Here is a 15132-nt window from a genome sequence, read left to right as displayed (position 1 = left end):
GAGAGGGAAGGGAGGGAGAAAGAGAGAGAGAGAGAGAGAGAGAGAGAGAGAGAGAAACATCAATGTGCGGTTGCTGGGGGTCATGGCCTGCAACCCAGACATGTACCCTGACTGGGAATCGAACCTGCGACACTTTGGTTCGCAGCCTGCGCTCACTCCACTGAACTATGCCAGCCAGGGCAATTTTCACTCTGTGAAAATTAATAAGTGGAACAAGTCAATCTTTTTCTCTCTCTCCCCCAAAATAAATTTAAAAAGAAAAGAGTTTATTTGAGCCAAAGTGATGATATGGCAGGGAGCAAAATCTTAGATGCTCCCTCAAAAATTCTTTTAATAAAGTAGAAACTGATTTTATTATTTATGCCTGGGCCAATTTTTGTTTGTTTATTCAGAAAGTTATAAAATACAAAAAGATACTTTTTACTTTCCTTCATATTTTTCTTGTATTAGATCACTTTGCTTTATTTTCTCATCCACAAATTGGGGAATAATATTATGTACTTCATATGGTGCGTGTGGGATTTACTAGAAGCAATCCACGGAGAGCACTTATAACAGCGTCTGGCACAGACTGGGCACCTGGCAGCATCTAGCTAACATTACCGGTCACGAGACGGCTGCTCCTTTCAGGAAGCAGTGAACACTCTGGGAGTCGGGCAGATTTTCCCTGCCCTGTGTCTTTGTCTGATTCCCCTCAGAGCCTGTGCACCTGGGTGATTGGTACCAAAGCGGCCCGAGCCCCTTTCCCTCCGTCACCTGACATACCCACAGCCAGGTCTGAGCAAATGTTGCTGGTGTGTTTAGATGAGGGGTTCTACTACTGTTTCTTTTTGGCGGGATAAATCAGATTCCATCCAATTGCTTACTTATGACTATGTATACTATGTTAGTTTAATAAAATGTAAGCTTCGTACAAAAAAAGAGTCTGATTTATTCACAATACCTCAGCCTTTGACACACTGCCTTGCATATTGTAGGCTTTCATTTGCTGAAAGAATGAGTCAGTTAATGGAGTTAAAAAAGTGAGACATGATTTGTTTTACTGACCTTTAGAAGGTATCCTATAGATGAACTCTTTTTTGAGGACAACTAATCTGTTTATTTTTAAAATAAATTTTTATGTTAAAAATGTTTTTTAATGTATTGATTTTTTTAGAGACACAGAAACATTGATTTGCTGTTCCACTTATTTTTGCATTCATTAGTTCATTTTTATATGTGATCTCACAGGGAATGGAACCCCATAACTTTGGTGTATTGGGATTTAACCAACTGACCTACACAGCCAGAGCTATAACTGTTTTTAGTACAAACATAAATTACTCCTTGTTTTGTATTAATAGCTTCTTTGCTATATCCCAGTCAAGTAATTATATTTATTTTCTTATGTGTAAACCCTCAGTATAAGAAACTGGGAGTACAATGTTGTTAACATGTCAGTACTAGGAACATGCCATCTCACCTACATGAAAATCATCTAATAGGGTGAAGTGATAGAACAGGAGCTTACTATGCACCAGACACTGTTCTAAATGTTTTGAAAAATAAAATACGTACTTTCCTAAGTGCAATGTGGTATTCTGAATTGAATCTTGGAATGGACATAGAACATTAGCGGGAAAACTGGTGAGATCTGAATAAAGCCTGGAGTTTGGCTAATTGCAATGTGCCAGTGTCGGTTTCTTAGTTTTGCCAAATGTATCACATGAATTTAAAGGAATAACGTTAGAGGAAACTGAGCGAGAGTTATATAGGCACTTTTTGTTCTACCTTTCCAACTTTTCTGTATATCTAAAATTATTCCAGAATAAAAATTTTATTTAAAAAATATAAAAAATAAAGACCTAAATATAATCCAGCTTAGTTCTCTGCCAGCTCACCAGTCTCTTCAAGATCCCTAGTGTTTGGCCTTCTAACCCCTGCTTAAAACCCACAGTGATGATCCTGCCCTCCTGTCTTCATTATGTGCGGACAGTGCTCATTATTAAAATGTCCTTCTTTTGGCCCTGGCTGGTGTAGCTCAGTGGATTGAGTGTAGGCTGTGAACCAAAGGGTCGCCGGTTCCACTGAGAGAGGGGGGAGGATTGCTGTTTCTCCCTCCCTCCCCCTCTCTAAAAATAAGTAAATAAAATCTTTAAAATGTCCTTCTTTTTTAAAAAAAGATTTTATTTATTTATTTTTTAGGGAGAGGGAAAGGGAGGGAGAAAGAAAGGGAGAGAAACATCAATGTGCTGTTGCCTCTCTGGTGGCCCCCACTGAGGACCTGGCCCGAAACCCAGGCATGTACCCTGACTGGGAATCGAACCGGTAACCCTCTGGTTCACAGGCCGGCACTCAATCCACTGAGCCACACCAGCTAGGGCTAAAATGTCCTTCTTTTATATGAGATAAAATCTGTTCTCCAATAACTCCACCCAGGGGACCACGTAGCATGGGCCTCATTTCACCCCCATGGCAGCCTGTCAGGTACCATTCCAACTTCCCACCCTGTGGTCCTCTGTAATGTGAGCATCCCTATTTTCTTCAGCTGCTTCTCTCATGATGTGTCTGAGCCTCTCTCCACCCCAATCCTCGATTCCCTGAGTGTCTTGTTGTGAGGAAAATTGGATCTCTAGGTCATGAACTTCCATCCCTCAGAAAGAGAAATAGTTTTAAACAAGTCTTTTATCTTTTTTCATCTTGGAATCTTTTTCAAAAGGAAAAGGGGCACAATTCTCTGTACTGTGGGTAAATGACATCTACCTTAAATGTAGCCTTTCCTCTTTGGTGCCTGTAGGTGGAGCCCTTGATAGCTGATTATTTTCACTCACTTTGAGAGAAACTCCAGCAGTTCAAGCTCTTCAGGTAATTTGGGTTTTCTGCCCTCCTGCCCCAGCTTTCCAGAACAGTAATTTCCACAAGAAATGTGGATGCTGGTCAATCACATACAGGAAGAGATTAGAAGGATGAGAGCCGTCTATTCCATTTTTTAACTGGAGCTTGGCTGAAGGGGTGGGATGCATCCTTCCAGCATGTGCAAGTTCTGCAAAGCCAAGATGGCTCGGTAGCCACACCTGCAAGCATGTGTGTGCAAGGCACTCATTCTGAATATGTGTTTGTGACTTGTTCTCTTTGAAAAGAAGGACATGAAGTTGAAGACATGCATTCACCTCATTGATAGTTTTCTTTTTCTGATAATGGTCCCAAAGAAGGCAGCTGAGGACTCAGTAATAATGAAATCTGTGTCAGTTGCCGAACTTTTATCATGTCCTTGGCACTGGGCCACCTGCTTTTCATACGTTGATCCAAGGTTAGATCACATGCTCAAGCTCACAGGGCTGGTCAACATGCATGCGGGATTTCAGCCCGCCCAGTCTGGCCCTGCTGCCTCAGCCAGCGCCAATGCAGACGCTCAGCATACCGCGCTGGTCTGTTTGAGGGTCAGCCATTCCATGGGCTTACTAAGCACAGGACACCTTACTTAGAGCAACGCTCATGGGAACCCGACCACTAGCTGAAGAACTGAGAGAGGAGTGAAGCCAGAGCTGCATGGAACTGCCTGGGAAGCAGGGTGGGAGATGTGGGACCGCTTGAGATTTGTTTGCTCCAGAGACTCCAAGCGCTCCTTCCTGCCCTGCCCTGTGCTAGCCGTGTGATCTCGGGTGCTCACTGCGTCCATCTCCAACTCCCTGACCTGACAGTTGTTACAGGGGTCATGCTTGGGAGAATATTTTCTAAACTCTTTAATGGTCTGTGAGCTTAGGTCATATTTGTATTGGGCCTATAATCATTAACACCCTTTCCCTGTCCCTCTGCTCCTGCTAACCTGGCTGGACAAGCAGACTCAGGAGAATCAAGGGCTCCTTAGATCCCATGCACAGATGCCTCTGTTTTCTTTGTTGTGTACAGAAATGTGTATATATTTTAAAAGGACTCCATTGGGCAAGTTCTAGAAAGTTTTGTTAAGGGACCTGCCACGAAGTCCCCCCACCTTAAGGACCCAGCTGACCTTATGCCACGAGCCCAAGGCAGCTTCTTCCCGCCTGGCTCCTCCCTGCGGGGCTGCACAGGCACCAGGAGCCGCCTTCACCGGCCCTGCATGCAGGCACCAGCTCGATCCCATTCGCACACACGACCCTCTCTGGCACCCTTTCTCTTCTACCTTCTTCCCTGATTTCAACCCAGATATTTCAGGAAAATCTCTGCATTTCTTTTATAAGAAAATAAAATTGTAATTGTGGTATGGAAAGTATAATAAGGTAAGTTCAACCTCTGTGACAGAAAAGAGGCAAGTTGAAGCTCAGTGAGTTGTAACGGGGAATGCTTTGTCATTGTTCCTGACCTGGATAGTTAGAGACGACTCTTCAGCGTCCTCTCTGTTCCGCTCTCCCCTGCTCCACCTCGGCAGGTTCCCGCAGGTGCAACTCACAGAGGGTGCAAGGTTCAGGTTGGTGCCTGCGACTGCATAACGAGCATAAGAAAAGCCTTTTTAGTGCCCACGGGGGGGGGGGGGGGGGGGGCCAAAACTCATCGATACACTCTCTGCTTTGTGATGCAGGGGGGCACTTGGCCTGTGATTTCACACCACACAAACCAAATTTGAATTTCAAACACACACAAACCAGTGTGTGTTTTATGTTATGCTGCTGAAAAAGGTAAGATCAGATACAATATAGTATCCTTCACCTCTTCTGCTTTGTAAGTTGCTTGAGAATTCTACTCAGATTCTTAATGAATTGTTTATGCAATTCAAACTATGGAAAATGTTTTTATTTAGTACTAACAATTTTTATTTCAAACAATTACCCACACACTAAACACTGAAGAACTGTAATAATTCTTCACGCCTTTATAGACATTATGGATTACAAACCAATTTTAAATATATTCTTTCATTTGGTATCTTAGCAACAGATGGGTTCGTTTTGCAGCTGAGACCAAAGCTGGGGTCCTGACCACTGATTCGAACCAGGGTCCGCAGACTGTAGCCTGAAGGCCACGTTGGGCCTGCAGCCTGCTTTTGTGCAGCCTGAGAGCTCAGGTTGGTCTTTCCATCAAAAATAATTGTAAACAAACACAGATAAAAAAAATCCCACAGAACACAGGACAGGGGCTGTGGCCTGCAAACCTGAAAATGTTTTACTCTCTGGCCCTTTACAGAAAAAGTTGGTTGACCCTGATTTAGAACATCATTTCTCTGAAAAGGTGTTTAGAGTTCCTTCCTGCAAGATTATTTACAAATTAAGTTTTGGGGTTATTGCATGCTTTTAGGTCAGGGACTGTATTTTGAAAGGATTTAGTCATGTGTCTGTATGAGAAAACTTATAAATACAACATAAATAGTAAGTATGTATTAAATACCCTATTCATATGTAAAAACAAGGTTACACAAATCTGTGTTACACAGAAAACTTCCAGAAGGGTAAATAAAATTATGCTAACAGTGGTTGCCTCTGGGCAGTGGTCTTTGGAGGCTCATTGGGGAAGAAAACCTTTCACTTTATTTTCTTCAGTATATTGTGGGTTTTTCCTAATTGTGAGCACACACATCTTTATACATGGAACATATCCATAGAAAACATATTTTCCATGGAACAAGGAAAATATTCTAACTTAAATAAGATTTATATATCTAAATACATAACTACCCTTCTCTCTCCCTTCCCTCCCATTTAAAAATAATATAGTTAAAGACAGTCTTACTTTTTCCTGGGGCATCATGTGTGGATCCTAAACCCAGAAACACTCAGGTCACACATTAGCTGTGGAACTGAGCCAGTTCGGGGCGGGTAAACTGGCGGGGCCTGGGCAGTTTGCTCCCGAGGGTGCACTGACGTCTTCTGTTCTTCCAGAGACAGGGCTTTGGATAAAGTATTGTGCCTCTGGGCAGAATGCAGGCACCCATGCGGATAGTGTTGCTGGCAGAGGGCTGAGTGCCTTAGCCCAGCACTTGCCAAAGCTGTGCATTTCGTCCAATCTGGACTGAAGGACGGGTCTCTGCTTGCAGGATCCACTCACTCATCAGCTCCACCCACTGGTTCTCCATCTACACGCATTTAGTGAGCTCATGCACCCTGTGACTGATGGGGATCACTTTCCCTGCATCCCTAGCACTGGCCCTTACCCAGTGTCAGAACAGGAACTCTGAGCTCAGTCAGCAGGAGGGAAGAGGCTTGGAGCTGGGGATCAGCTGTGCCCATTGGGTAAGGAGGCTCTGCTGAGCTGGAGGTGGGGCAGACTAGGAGGCAGGATGGGCTGGCACGTTGGCAGGTGGCAGAGCAGAGCTTGCATGCGTGGGTGGAGTAGCACTGCCAACAGATTCGGAGACTCGGTCTTTGCCTGGGCCGGGGCGGAGTTGAGGTCTGAGAGAGCTGGCAGAGCTACGACAGGACTGAGTCCCAGAGGGGTGAGGCCGGTTATCCAGGGGACCTCAGGGACGTCAAGGCAGGGACCCCTTCATATCAGAGCTGGAGATGTTTCTTCCTTAATTCTCGCCTAATATTCTTGCCTTATTTTCCAAGATAAAAGGTCCCATTTGAAGATATCTTCAGTACAGTAGGACAACACGAGCAAGGAGTGCTGCTTGCAAATGACGAAGCAAGGGGAAAGAAAGCCATCGACATAAAGTGGATTGATTAGCGAAGCTATGCACAAAATGTCCACGGGGTCGTATGCGAGGAGGAGCTTGGTCGCCAGAACTTCCCTTCTTTTCCTTTTGGGAATCCTACTACCACACGGCCTAGGCTGAGTTAGCCTGCTGGGGGATTGCAGGCCCCTCGCTGAGTCTCCCGCGACACTGAACCAGTCACCAGACATATCAGTAAGGCCATCCCACATCACCCAGCTGTGTCTGAGTTGGCGGAGACTGCCTCGTCAACAGAGAATCATGAATGAAATAAATGTATGTTTTTTTTTAAAGATTTTATTTATTTATTTATTTATTTTAGAGAGGGAAGGGAGGAAGGGGGAGAGAGAGAGAGAGAGAGAGAGAGAGGGAGAGAGAGAGAGATTCAATGTGCGGTTGCTGGGGGTTCTGGCCTGCAACCCATGAATGTACCCTGGCTGGGAATCGAACCTGGGACACTTTGGTTCCCAGCCCGCGCTCAATCCACTGAGCTACGCCAGCCAGGGCGGAAATAAATGTATGTTCTTTTAGGCCACTGATTTTGGGGTGGTTTGTTATAAAACTAAAGCTAGCTTATACATTTAGCCACCATGCTCTTGTGCAGTGGGAAGCTGGAGTTTATTTAACAAAAGGGTTGACATGAAAAAACCCTTAAATGATGAAGGAGTCTTCAGGACAAGATGGATTTTTGTAATGAAAGTCATGAAAGAGTAATAGTAAATAATAGGCAACATCAAGCACTATGGGTCAGATATGAAGCTAAGAGGTTTACGTGGGTCATTTCATTATGAAGAAAGATACTTCATTATTTCCATTGTACAGATGCACAAACTGAGGCTCAGGGGACAGTAAGTTACATTACAAAATTATGTAGCTTAGAAGGGGGAAGACTCAGGATATAAATCCTGAGTATGTCAAACTGCAGAACCAACCTTCTCAGACACCAACTTCATGGTCTCTAGCCCAGGAGAATCTACCAATGGCAGTTGCACAAATACGAATGGAAGAACCAGAAAGCAGGGCTAAAACAGAGTTCACCACCCCTCTCCCTTAAGTCACACCTCTGATTTCTGTATAAATGCAGAGTGAACCCAAGCATTTGTTTCTGCTACCTGCTGAAATCCCAATAAATGGCAGCAAAAAAAAAAAAAAAGCAAATTAAACCGAAAGCAACAGAAGAAAATAATAAAGATAAAAGCAGCTATCAATGAAATAGAAAACACAAACAGGAAATCAATAAAACGAAAAGCTGATTCTCTTGGATCAATAAAATTGATAAATGTGTGGTCAAACTGATTTGAAAAAGAGAATTAATTAGCAATATTAGGAATGAGAGGTGAAACCTCTATAAATTCTGCAGATATTTAAAGGGAATATTATGAAAAACTTCATGCCAGTAAAATTTGAAACTTAGATAAAATAAGTAAAATATATGAACTATACAAATTACTAAAATTTATTCAAGAAGAAATAAAGAAACTGAATGACCTTTATATCTGTTTAAAAATTGAAATTATTGTTAAAAGAAAAACCTCACACAGAAAACTTGAGGTGCAGCTGGTTCATTGGTGAATTCTATCAAACATTTAAGGAAGTAAAAAAATCTAAACTCTTTGAAATATTGAAAAGGGGAGAATGTTTTTCAACCCATTCTATGAGCCCAAATTACCTTGATACCAAACTAGACAAAAACAGTACAAAAAAGAAAATTATAGGCCAATATCTTTCATGAGTATAGTTGCAAAAACTCTAAACACAATTTTAGGAAATTTAACCCAATAGTGTATTAAAGGATAATACATTATGACCAAGTAGGATTTATCCCAAGAATGTGGGGTTGGTTTAACATTAAACAAATCAGTCGATTCAATTTGCCATATTTATACATGAAAAAATAATAACCATGTGATCATCTCAGTAGATGCAGAGAAAGCACTTGACCAAATGTCCGTTCATGGTGCAAAATCTCAGGAAACTAGGAATAGAAGGTAATTCCCTCAATCTGACTAAAGGGCATCTATAAAACACCTACAGCTGACATCATACGTAACCGTGAACAACTGAATGCTTTCCACCCTAGGGTCGAGACAATGACGTCCACACCACTTCTGTTTAATATTGTACTGGAGTTACTAGCTAATACAGTAAGGCAAGAAAAGGAAATAAAAGACATACAGATTGGAAAGGGAGAAGTATAATGGTCCTTTTTACAGCTGACATGTCTATGTAGAAAATCCTAAAGATCCACCCCCAAAGCCACTAGAATTAGTGATTTTAACAAAGTCACAGAATATAAGGCCAAAAACATCAATTTTATCACTATATTAGCAATGAATAATTGGACGTAACATATGAAATACTTGGATATGATTTCCTGAAATGTGTGTAATATCTGTACACAGAAAATTATATTGCTGAGGGAAACTGAAGATCCACATACATGAAGAGACCTACAATGTTTGTGAACTGGACAATGTGATATCACTCAGATAGCAACTCTCACATGTACAGGTTCAGGGAAACAGCGTGGGAAGGCTGTCTGAGGCCAGGGGCACTTCAATGAGAAAACCTTGAGGCTGGCTATGTAACTCTGCCTCCAACATGCGCCTCCACTCATCAGCAAGCAGTTCTTTAAGGCCTGGCCAGTCCAGATCTTGCACAACCAACACTTTTGCGCTGGGAGGCATTCCCTGGTCACTGGAGCCCCTTGAGACCACCCAGCCATTCGGTGTTTGTGCATCTCCCAGCTCGATGGCTCTCAGGACATCTTCTGATTGTGGCGTAGGAGTGACAATCTTCTTGGCCTCTTTGGCCATTGAAGGAATTCCTAAGTTAATTTCCAATATCCTATACCTAAAGTAGAAACCCCAAGAAGACACTCCACTCCGTGGTGACCCCCTCCAGACGCTCTCCCCTCTCTGTTCTCTGCCACTGGGGCCCTGCCATTGCTTGACTGGGAGTGACTCCGGACTGCCTCTCTTGTCTCCCCACCCCCACCCCTGCCTCCCAGCAATCCAGTCCCTCTCTACCACACTTTATCCACCAGGATGGGAGTGAGGAGCTAAAAGTGTCTGATCTTCTTCTTGCCCTGTGGGACCCCTATGAACTGTGACCAGCATCTCAGGGCCCCTGGCCTTCCTTGCTCAAAGCTGACAAGGCAGGGAGAGGACTGTCCAGGATGGGGACTGAGTTTGTGCTCAGCTTGCCTTCTGACCCACCTAAGGGTTTCTTTCAAAGAGCTGAGCCACATTGGCTTAGCCATGCCTGAACACAGGTGGCTGAGAGAGAAGAGTGGACTGGGGAAGAAGCCGTGGTTGGGTCTGTCTGCTGAACAGTTTTATGGATTCGAGGACCTTGAGAGAGAAGCTCTACCTTTGCTGTGCCCCACACCCTGCACTCTGGGCTCATGGTGCCTGTTCAGTGCCTGGTCCGGGGAGGGGAGCTTCCAAGGGGTAGTGTTCCTGATTCGTTGAAGGGCCGCATCTCCTGTTTCCAGGCAGCTCTAGGGCTTCCCAGGAAGGGGCAGTGTGTGCCCTACCCACCCACAGAGCTCCTGCTGGAGACATCCACCCGACTTCTTGTCCAAATGAATCTTCAGGGCTCTCCCTTGAATCCTTTGATAGGTTATTTCTTGAGTGACATGCTCAGTATGAAGTCACTTTCTGTCTCCTCAGCGGCAGGCCCCAGGTGTCTCATAGGGTAGGTAGCTTTCTAAATACCTAGACCATTTGGGGGCTCTTCCTTAGGCTATGCTCCAGACTCGGTAGGTTACTCTCTTGCTGGCCCTTTGCCCGGCGGGCCTCTCACGTGGAAACTTCCTGGATGCCTCAGTGTCATCTGTCCTCGATTCTTTCTTGCTGCTTGGACCCCTACCACAGGGGGCTGTGCAGGTCTGTGTTTGCCCTTTGGCCAAGAAACCCTTGCTGGTTTGCTCTGGACAAAGGTCTTTCGAAGGTGGTGCTCCAGGTGCTACCAGATCTCGTTGCTAATATGAAACTCTCCAACAGGTATGAAGCTGGGTACTTGGGGCCAGAAGGCAATGTTATACTGAGGAATTCTGAGAGCTAAAGGATTAAAGATGTCCTGAGATATTCGGACCAAAAGAGGGCGAACACCACAAATGTTCCAGCTGCCTGTGCAGTAAGTGGCAATTCAAGGGCTGAATTTCCCTTGGGATGGGGTCTAAGGAAGGACACTTCACAGGCCCTGATCTGGGCCGCGAGAGTGGGATGGAAATTGAAGATGGGCCTGAGGTAGGGCTGGGATTGGGGCAGCGTTTGAGATAAGAATGGGCTGTACCTTGGGATGAGGCAGGGGCTGGGAGTGTGTGGAGATTCTTTAGCCTGAATATGGACTGGTCCTGCTAGGGAATCCAATGAATGAGACAAAGGGAGATGCTAGAAGGAAATCAACCACCGGAAACCAGGGCAGTAGCCCCAGGGACTCAGTGTACAGAGAGGGGAGACCCTGAGAGAGCTGGCTCCGTCTGTGCTGCCTCTACCCCTAGGTTCCCAGGCCATCTATCCCTCCTGCTGGGGCGCACCACCGTGCAGGGGCCTCTGATTCAATAAATACACTGCATCCTGCGGGATGGCAGTCTGTCCTTTCAGGGTGTTGCCTCAGAGACAGCGCATCCGTGTGCCTTTAGAAGGGCATCTGGGCATTCTCCGAGGCTGGCCACCTCTGGGCACAATCTGGGGTGTCAGGCAGTGCACACCTTGACCATGGCTTTACCCCCTACCTCGTTCCCCAGGCAGTGAGTCTCCGGTCATGTGCTGTGCTCGGTGGGATCACCCATGCTTGCAGGTCGGGCAGTCCTCACGGTCATAGGGTGTCACAAGGACCAGGACGAAGGTAATGGGAATCGCATTAGGAGAACAGAGGGTGTCAGTTTACAACAGTAGGCAAGGGGAGTGGTAAAGCAAAGGGAAAGAAAGAGGGTTCTGTAGAATCAGAACATTATACATCTTGGATAGAAGCTATCTGCTTTCAAAGCCTGCAGATTCGGGAAAACTCCTAAGAATCCTCAGTCTGAGGTATGTCTTTTCAGTTGGCAAACAGGCGTCCAAGGATTAACACTTTGGAGTTTCGTGCTGTGTCGGTTGTTAACAGCGGTGGATGAGACTCTTTCCACTGAGGCGCAAGGGCAGTTTTCCTCTGATGGCTTTTCGGAAGCCGTATCTTCATACTTCAGATCATGCAGAGGCTGTTTAGGCGGGTATTTTGGAGACATGAAAACAAAGGAAAAAAAGTTTCAGCGACTTTTCCCTCTTGCATGCCTATTTCTCCCACCAATATCCCCAAGGATGGGAGCCATTTCACAGTCATCCTGTCTTCCTTCTTTTCCAGAGGCCCACACAGGGCTGGGTGCAGGTAAATATTTAAAAAACTCAACAAAATGTTGAACAGAACGGCATTGTGCCCACCTTCCTTGCAGTGGGCTAGCTCTCAGCTAGCAGCCACTCTCTCTTCCCACGTCCGCAGCCCGGCGGACCTGCGCTGCGGCACGCACCGCTTCGGTCCTGAGAGGCTGGCCGCGTTCCAGGGCGGTGCTCGCTGCCTGGTGAAGCCGGAGGAGTGCCTGCAGCAGATGACCACATTCCCACCCGGTGTGCGGATGGGGGTGAAATCACTGCCGTTTTCTGTGGGGAGTCAGACGCCACGACCTGGGGCCCCACCGGAAGATGCCGGCCAGTGCACCAGCAGAAACAGATTTTCCAGAATGCAGACTCCTTGCATCTTACTCTGTCCAGGGGCATTACCGTGGGAGTGTAGCTTTATCATTTCCTTTGACTTCCGGCATTGTCAGACTGCATTTGTAAGAAGAGGTTTTCTTACATCCTCGCTGGCTCAATGGTGGAGTGGGCCGCCGTGGGAAGTTATGAGTTCCCTGCCTGGGGCGCTGGATAACTAATTGGCAGAGATGTTGTGGAGGTGGGGAGGAGGACTCCCAGGCCCAAGATGCTGTGAGTCTTCGGTGTGCATTGTCCCTAGGACGCCACCAGAGGTACACAATCTGATGCAGATTTTGCAATGCAGCTTTGAGGTTAGTGATGCAAGTTCATTCAGGAGAAAACTGTGGCGGGTGAGATGTCCCCCAGGCTGCTGCTGGGGATTACGGGGCCTGACTCACGCTTCACAGCCCCTGCCAGCATTTCAGAGGGAAGCGATGTTGTCTCTCATTCTTCCTCCCCTCATCCCCTAAAGGTAGGCGGATGGTCGTCAGCTCTCCCCTCTTTCATTCCACACAAACCCCTTGGGAAATCTCAACCACACCCCTGGCTCTAACCCCTACCTCTGTGATGATAAATCTTAACTCTGTGCTTCCAGCCTTGACCTCATCCCTTAGCAACAGACCCATATAACCAACAGTTTATTGGATAGCGCCATCTCATCACCCTACATCTCAACCATTCAGTGTGCACTGAACCAGTATGTTTTCTCCTGCCCTCAACCGCGACACCCCTCCCCCAGCCAGCCACCCACACAGAAACTGTCCTCCATCTCCATCCTTAAGTCCGCTTCTACCTGGCGTCCTCATCCTGTGTGTTCCACCCCTACAGCGCCGTTCCCCCAACCCTTGGGGTTTATTTTATTTTTTAAGTTTATTTTTCAACTAAAGTTTGCATGCAATATTATTTTGCATTAGTTTCAGGTGTACAGCATAGACAGTGCCTTTTGAAAAAAAAAAACGGCCCTTTTTATTCCAATTGTGTTGCCACTGATCCATTCCCTTCTGCCGGGCCTCACTGACTGGCCTCCTTCAGCGGGAGCTCCCTTTCCTGCGCCCCACACGCTATGCTGCTGCTGAAATGACTCTCCTTCAACCGGGGTGGGGGGGGGGTCGTGTCACTCCTCTCCAAACAAATAAGCATAAAACATAAAAAGACTGCCAGTACCAAGTGTTGGCGAGGATGTAGAGCAACCAGAACTCCCATGCATTCCTGGTGAGTGTGCAAACGGACAGAAAACTTTGGAAAACTAGCAGTGTCTATTCAAGCAGATATGTGCGCAGCTTATGACCCAGGAATTTCACTCCTAGATGTGTCCCCGGCAGATGTGCGTCCGTAAGAGCACCAAAGGGTGTGTGTGAGAAGACTGACGGCCCCCGACTGCAAACTGCACATGCTCACTGATAATAGTAATACATTCATGAAATGGGACATTAGCAATGGCCAAGAACAAACTGAATTTGTGTGTAGCAACATTGATGAGTCTTAAAACAGTGTGTTGAGTGAATTGAGCCAAATACAAAACACAGGGAAAACTAATTTATGGTGTTAAAGTCAGGACAGTGGCTCCTCTGGGGACTGGGGAGTTCCTGAAAGGGAGCGAAGGAGATTCCTGGAGTGTTAGTAATGACTTGTATCTTTATAGGGCTATTTACCTAGGTGTGGTCAGTTTGTGAAAATGTTTGCATTTTATGTATGTTATACTTCAATGAAAAGTTTACAAAAACATGCCTATGCACACATACATACCAAAACAGAATTCCTTTCATGTTCTCAGTACCCAGAGGAAACATTTCCAAACCTAGCAGAAAATTCAATGTTTTCCATGATGCAACCCAGCCTACCAGGCCACCTCCTTCCCACCCGTGGCCTGTGTGCCATCTCCCGTAGGTGGCTCCCCTTTCTCCTCACACATCTCACACACCTCACGCAGCCCTTGCTTTTGCAGTTCCTTCAACCTGGAATTCCTTTCTCTCTCTGGCTCTGTGCTGAAAATGCCACCTCCTCTGTGAAGCCTCCCCTGCTTTCTCAGACCAAACAGATCTCTCCTTGTGTTATATTTTCATGGTGTGCTGCTTTTCCCTCCCTCATGCCTCTTAGCTCTCTCTGCTTGCATGCATTTCCTTGACTGGAGAAAAACCTCTGAAGCTGTAGAAACAGTGTCTCATTCACCTCTGTACAACCTCCTGGAGACAGTGCTGTGCCTGCTACTGTACTTGAGCTAATGAACGTTTGACAAATGATTGAATGCATGCTCTGAGTTAAGCAGAGGTCGGTACTGCCAGAAAGCCAAGACACCCAGCATACCCACAAGAAAGCTTTTGCCAAGAGCCGAGTCCCTTTGGAAGTAAACACATCCTGCAGTCCTTTACTGGTTGCCGACAGCCAACGAGATGCAAATGTGCTGTGCAGCATTGTGGGTGTGTCCAACTTGACTGGGTGAGACCGAGGAGCCCCACAAACACGCATAAGCCGTGCAAATATGTGGTTAAAGACCATGTCGCGCTCCGTGTCAACTCTTAATCCCACGTAATTAGCAGATAGATAATTGGTGGAAGAATGGGTGGTGCTGATGGATGTCCCATCACTTGGGTGAAGCTAATGATCCTCTGTGGATTAAGACCCACCCTCTACAAGTGTTGATGGCTCCTATTTGAAATGCTCCTTTTGAAAGGGCTTAGAGCAAAGGTGTCGGGAGCAGGGTGTTGGCATCCGCGCTCATTTTCTGGGCTGCTTCCATGAAAGGTGGGTGGATGGGCCCCACTTCTGCCAGCCTAGTGCATGCAGCTGTGAGTC

The 15132-nt window shown here is 46.0% G+C and overlaps 1 long non-coding RNA gene across 1 annotated transcript in view; it reads right to left on the bottom strand.

Annotated features, from left to right (window-relative positions):
• Positions 1-15132, bottom strand: part of LOC118499739 — a 17732-nt gene extending 2600 nt beyond the window's left edge. The window contains exon 1 of the long non-coding RNA XR_004902263.1: positions 14128-15132. This is a non-coding gene — a long non-coding RNA (uncharacterized LOC118499739). The remainder of the gene's footprint in view (positions 1-14127) is intronic.

The sequence above is a fragment of the Phyllostomus discolor genome, chromosome 3 (genome assembly GCF_004126475.2).
Source record: "Phyllostomus discolor isolate MPI-MPIP mPhyDis1 chromosome 3, mPhyDis1.pri.v3, whole genome shotgun sequence".
Classification (NCBI taxonomy): Eukaryota; Metazoa; Chordata; class Mammalia; order Chiroptera; family Phyllostomidae; genus Phyllostomus; species Phyllostomus discolor.
This window is presented reverse-complemented; position numbering and strand designations above follow the sequence as displayed.